This window comes from Bidens hawaiensis, unplaced genomic scaffold (assembly GCF_021521415.1).
Source record: "Bidens hawaiensis isolate Kalapana, Puna unplaced genomic scaffold, B.hawaiensis_p1.1 tig00010472_1, whole genome shotgun sequence".
In the NCBI taxonomy this organism is placed as follows: Eukaryota; Viridiplantae; Streptophyta; class Magnoliopsida; order Asterales; family Asteraceae; genus Bidens; species Bidens hawaiensis.
This window is the reverse complement of record NW_027491800.1, coordinates 816236-822962: the sequence shown is the minus strand read 5'-3', so window position 1 is coordinate 822962 and position 6727 is coordinate 816236. Positions and strand designations below refer to the sequence as shown.

Sequence of the window (6727 nt, the reverse complement as noted above, 5' to 3'; positions counted from 1 at the left end):
TGTTAGGTCCCATTTTGGTATATTAGTCTTTTGTATTGTATTTGTATGTTTTGGGCTTTAGTAGTTTGTTTTGTGTATCTAGGCCCAAGGGAAATAATGTAATGTAGCCCATTGGGCATTTGGAAATAAAACCTTTTCTCATGCATGCTCCTCTATAAATAGGGAGCATGCCATGAGAAGAAAAAAAACCTTTTGCTAAAATCTTTAACTCACACACACACTTAAGTTCTCTCTCTCTCTCTAAAACCTGAACATAATACTCAAGATCCGAGACCTCTTAGGTTGCTTAGTGTGATTTCCGCTAGCACTAAGTTAGGTTGATCCAAGAACGTTGTTAGATCCACCCACGTCGGGACCTACAATTGGTATCAGAGCGGGTCGAATCTTATGATTCAACTTTGTTCTTGATATTCGGGTTCTATTTCCGCGATTACCCAAACCGAGACGTTAATTTCTTGAAGTTTTTGGAAATAAAATTTTGATGTTTGGAAATAAAGTGTGAAGATTTGGGGAAATAAAGTGCTCGAAGTTTGTCTCGTGTTTCTAGATCGGTGATGAGTAGGGTGGCGGCGTTTGATGGCTGGCCGGCCCGTCGGAGTTCGTTTTCCGGCGAAGGGAGCCAGTCATGGTGGTGGTGGTAGGATGAAGAAGGGCGGAGGTTATGGTTGTGATTCCAATTGGCTGGATATGGTTCACCGGAATTGGCGTTTGGTTACATTGGCGGAGATCCGGTGGCGGTGGACGGTGGTTGAACCGGGATTTTGTTTTTCCGGCAGGGTGGTAGAGTTGATGACGGCTTTAATGTGTTATGGATCTGCTGATGACGGCCGTATGATTGAATGATGATGATTTATTGTTGCTGATGAACATGGCAAGTTATGATCTACTATCGGGTTGCCAGAATATGTTTTTCCGGTGGACGGGTTACCGGTGGCCAGTTAGTGTTGGCGGCTGAATGATGTTAGGGTTTCTGCCCGTGTAATTTCATTTGACCAAGAGGTGTGGTATGGCTTTTTCCTTTTTTTTGGGCCTTATTTTATTTAGGCAGTTTATATTCAAGTCTCTTGAGCCCAAATGTGAATGTTTTATAACTCGGGCCGGGCCTGCTTTAACCTACTTGGGCTTGCTTTAAGATGCTTGTTTACTTGGGCTGATTATATGGAACATATTTTGGGCCAAATAAGTCATTTATTGTTCGTTGTTGACCAAACTGAAGAAAGTCAAAATTTGTTCGGGTTTCGTCTTGTTTAACCGTGTTCAAAGCTTGTTATTTCTAAGGCGTTCAAGAAGTTGGATCCGAAAGGTGAACTTCGAACGCTGGTATCGTTCGTTCCAACTTTATGTTTTTAACACTTCCATAAAGTTGGTTTTTATACGTTTCGTATGTACTTTTAAAACATTAACTTATAATAATTCATTTAGCAAATGTAGATTTAACTCATTTAAGGGGAATTTTTTTTTTAAAATTTCTATCTATATATAGGATTGAGGGTGTTACAACAAACCTTTGAAGACAGTGTTTGTCTGTCTATACTTGGGGCTTTCTTCTAGTTTTTTGCTTTGTTGTATGGGGCTTTCTTCTAGTTTTCACAATTGTGAAAACTAAATATGACAAGCATGTGTCTTTCAAAATTCAAACTGATTATTAATTTGGCACCTAAATATTTTCCCATCAACCATTTGTACTAGTTTCATGTCCGTACGTCTCGTGAACGGGCATATTAATGCAATAATGACACAAGTATATATTATTTGTATTTTAATAAAAAAAACATTTTTTAAAGCAGCCAAAGCATTGATATGCTAACTATTAATTATAACTAAGCATCTTATCATTTTCTAAAGAATTGTACTACTGGATAAGTTAAACGCTCAAAGCATATCCTTAATTGTGTGAACAAGTTTGCCAAGGTAGACACGGGCCATTTATGTAATTAGTTAAAGTCTAGTTTTGAGTCATTTATGTAACATTTGCAAGTCAACGGCTTGCTAGTATGAATACTGACAACTAATAAGAGAAATTAAATGCTGAACTTCAGAGACTTGATTGGTCTCCAAAACTAAACCGAACACACACATCTACACAAACTGGTGCGACTCTTTTCTATTATAAAAATAGAGGAACGATTACACGAACCAATTAACAAAAGATAAGACCATTTTCAATGGAAGATTTTTAAAGGTTCTTGAGCCTACATGGAGATTTTTGGAGAGCGCCACTATTGGAGATGGTCTCATGTCTCATTCTTGGATGCTAGTTCTTGCACAAGAACTCTTAAAAAGCAAGGTTTGTGCTGAAAAAGGTAAGGGGGGTGAGCCATGGGTTGGGCTTTAATTAAAAAAACACACATATTATTTGTTGATTATAGTTATAAAATATAAATCTAATATAAACCGTAGATATTATAAAAAGTAACTAATTATTTAAATTTTAAATAAGATTACTCTATTTTATTACACTATTTTTATTACTCGTTTTTAAACCGACGAACACATGCTTTCTACTCCAGGCCTATCTACTCCTAAAGAGAACATATAAATATTATTCTATATATAGTTTATTAAATTAAAAGGACTGATAATTAAAATGAATGTAAAATGCGGTGATGATGTAGTAATGCTTTTAGGTGTTTTTGGATTTTCTTATTGGGAAGGTTTTTAGAGATTTTGAAAAATGAGTGTTTTTTGACGTGATAGCCGAATATGCATGTTTTGAATGTTTTTTGGGTTCTTCATTGATGATGCTCTAACAATCCCTAGTTATACTAGACCTAAACTTGCTATCCAAGGAGATTATTCTAACTCAAATACTGAACAACTTAATTAAAAAAAGATTAACTTGAATTCAAAACATCTTCTCATCCTTGAAATAATGAAATCATGCACCAGTTCTTAGCATCAATACTTACCTGATCGATGTTGTGGTTTCATAATAAATATATTAAGAAAAGTGTAAATTTAGGCGATCATTTACTTATGTGTTCTTACACTAAAAGAAAAAAGAGATGCGCCATTTGAAATTGCTAAAAAGGGAAAAATTGCACGTGTAGAATTTGGGTATGACGGTTAGGCCAAACCGCTCATGGCATTTATCACATGAACTCACTCGTTAAGACCTTTCTGTCACTACATATTGGCTTTATAACTACACACGAAGCTGAAGCTATGCCTAATTGCCTCTTATTGATATATGATCCTATGTAGTCACACATCAAGCAAAATTATCAAAAACACGTTAAAATATGTTTGAAGGTAACCAACTTAGTCAAGATTAAATATAATTATTTATTTGAAATAATAATATGTAGTGTTATACATAGATGATATTATTTCTTACGACAATTATTTTTTATAATAGTAATAATTGACATAAAGTATTATCAAAAGTAAATATGAGTTATTTATGAAAATGAGATGCTCATGTTATTGCCATAAACATACACTGATGCACAAATACCACACACCCCACATCTATACCTAATAAAATTAAAGCTTGTGTAACCATTATTACAAAATAAAAATGAAAGCTTGTTAGCAAACCTTCTTCCTCCATTTATTTTTACTACAACAATTACAAGATAGAATGGTAATCGTAAAAGATTAACCATGCATGCAGATTGAGCTTTGGTTCCAACTTGTGTAACCATTATTACAAATAAATATAAAAACAGCTCTTCGGGTCTACCACTTGTTTCATCATGTAAACATGTAACGGTCAAGCACTGTAACCGACAATAGCCGGATTCCAACGCCCCATTTTATACGAGCTGCATGTGTGCTTAGCAGCTTCATCCATGGCACTGTTTGTAACTCCATTGTTACATAAGCCAGCGAATGTTCGAGTATGTTTCATGCCATACTGAGTCAATGATCCACAATATTTCTCATACGTCCGAACCTTGATAAGTCAAAACGTTCAGTAAGTTAGCAACCGACATCAAGAAATAAACTTATGACAAAATAAAAGAGAGATTTTGCGTTCTCACCATAGATTTGAGGCATCCCCAATCGTCCACAAGGGCCGATCCTTCGTCTCTCACTGATTTATGTCCGTTACTTACATAACTTTTGATCATATGGACACTACTATCCAAATGTGCCCTATGTGCCGTTATTTCCTTGATTTTCTTGGATAGTTCTTCCTTTTGTTGTGACCCTTCTGTTAATTTCTTGTGCTACAAAGAATATGAAATGACATTGATCAATCCTATGCTAGAAAGGGGTCGATCATATCGAATAAGTATCACATGTATTTTGAGTATGCATACCCTTAGCCAAATCGAATAACTGCATCTCTTTCGTTAATTACACCCATGGGATCGGAAGATTGAAATGGGTTTGCGGAGAAGTTCCCAGGAGTAGAACCTTGATATACCGAAACAGTCTCATTGGTTATTCCTAGCGTACCATATTGCATCACATGAGATCCCTCATCAGAACCGTTATTGTAAGTCCTCGTCTTCACCTATATAATATTGCATATGCTTTTGCTTCAGACACTTGCTAATTGATTAAAATTAAGTCGACAAAACTAAAATAAAAGCTCTAATATATATCAACCTTCAAGTATTGTTGTTCCAAAGTTTCTTGCCTTAAATCTTGAGAGTCACTAAGAACCAAAAGTCAGAAACATGAGACCAAATCAATAGCACAAGAACCACAAGAAAATACTCATTCTAATGCTAACGTTTACTAATTTAATAAATGATGTCAGCTACAAGAGTCGTCCCAAGAATCGTTGTAAAATTTGGGCCAAGGGCAAGTAAAAATATGGGCCCTTACGTTCAAACTTTTTAAAGGACTTATATTGGGTAAATGACTTATAGCATGCGCTTAAATATGCATAATTCTTTTTTCCTTTTAAAATGGGCATAAACTCCAAACTCCGGATGCGATTGGTTTTCTTTAAATATACAAATTTTATATACAATTTTTAAAAATTATCTTGGAGATCAGGACTGTGACCGTCACCTACCCCGCCCTCCCTCACTCTATATATGTAAAAAGAAACAAAAAAATAAATAAATAAAAAATACCTGTCTTCCATCCATGAAACACTGAATAAGTCACCTAAGCAAGTATCGAACCCTTGAGGCGGAGGAGGGTTCATACCGGGACAATATGTGGCCCAGCCGAGTTCATCTGGTTTAGTTGATGTTATCACATACATGTTCATATCAGCAGGCAACAGACCTTGGAAAATACTTCCACTGTCACATGCTTCAACATATAAAACCTACATTCAACATTCAAATTATTACTTTCTTCATCCAGTCAATGATTAGTGCTAAATCGCTAGCAAAATGCATATCTTACCATCTCATCATATGTACCCATTGCATGTTTTGTCTCCAAAACTCTGATAAAATCATTTGCGTAAATGTAAGGCCCGTTCGGCGTACCTTTGGTAATAATTCACACAACAATTTTGTCAATAAAGAAAATACATTATTTTCATATTAGTTAGAGAACAACAAATGATGAAAACATGTTTACCAAGAATTCCAGGGCCACCATGATCTGTGTAATATACAAATATCCTATCCTCGGGTTTGCTCGCTACAACTTTCCCACTTCCACCCTGAACCCCCGTTTCATTGCCAAGAAGCACAGCGTAGAAATTGTCCGCGGTCACACTTTCACCAGTATAATCCTAATAGCATGATTTAAAGAAAACATTAATGCACATCTTTTTATTTTCACAAGCAATTTAAGCATTGTATTAAACTGTATTTAAACCTTTGGCACACCCGCGTAGACATCTGAGCCGTTGGGACTGTTGATTATGACTCCTGGCCGTGGATTGCTTGGATTATTGGCAATATCATCGTACATAAAAACAATTATATTTTCATCCTTCAACCCACCACGTTTTAGTATCTGGTATGCGTGACAAACATTTGCCTGGATTGATGTAAGAAGTATGCTATGTTTAGGAATGTCATATATATTTATCAAATGATGGTTTGAGAAAATAAAATTTAACAATTAATCTAGACTTATATTATACTAACGATTAAAAGGCATGGTTAGTGTCACAAACCTTATATACCACATGTCAATATCCTATTAAGCCACGCCATCAAATTGTTTTCCTTTTTTTTAAAGTACTTTTTCGTGGTTTTTATTAATATGTTAATTTTTTTTGTGTTTGGGTGTTAAACGAATTTATTTTTTTAGTTTACTACGGGTGACATCACAAACCTATACGATATCACCGAAATTGCGTCGACTTACCCTGTTGCAACGCGTGCGTTTTACAGACTGAATAAACATTGTTTTAAATATGTTATTTTCTTTATATCGTAATCTATACGAGTTTCATTAATGTTCAGGCATTTATCAATTTATATCTAGTGTTTAGTGTACGTCGGTACCATCGCGAATAACCGACTTAATCATTGTCGCTTCGATCATAAGTTGTACGAGTGTCAATGAACCAATGTGATGGTTCATGAACGCACTGATAATTAGTATATATAAATACACATGTAATCGATCGAAACATGTGTGTACCTTTACATAGAAATACTCACCTGATGACGATAATTTCCGTACCCATTTGAACCCGCAACAAGAACTGCCCAAGTAGTGCTATCCTCTTGTGGCTCATTAGAGAGGAGTCGATGGAACAAGCTTGGCCGCATAGCATTGGAGTATTGCGCAACAAGCACAATTAGTAGTAACAATTTGAGTTGGAAAACTATGTTCCAGTTCGTCATATTGA

At 35.5% G+C, this 6727-nt stretch overlaps 1 pseudogene across 1 annotated transcript; it reads right to left on the bottom strand.

Annotated features, from left to right (window-relative positions):
* Positions 1-3665: 3665 nt before the first annotated feature.
* On the bottom strand, positions 3666-6727 carry LOC143535453 (vacuolar-processing enzyme-like; annotated as a pseudogene). The gene is made up of 9 exons (XR_013135716.1): positions 6537-6727; positions 5740-5904; positions 5497-5653; positions 5317-5402; positions 5037-5236; positions 4561-4609; positions 4250-4465; positions 3987-4172; positions 3666-3898 (listed from the first exon to the last, which is right to left on the bottom strand). The product of XR_013135716.1 is annotated as a vacuolar-processing enzyme-like (transcript).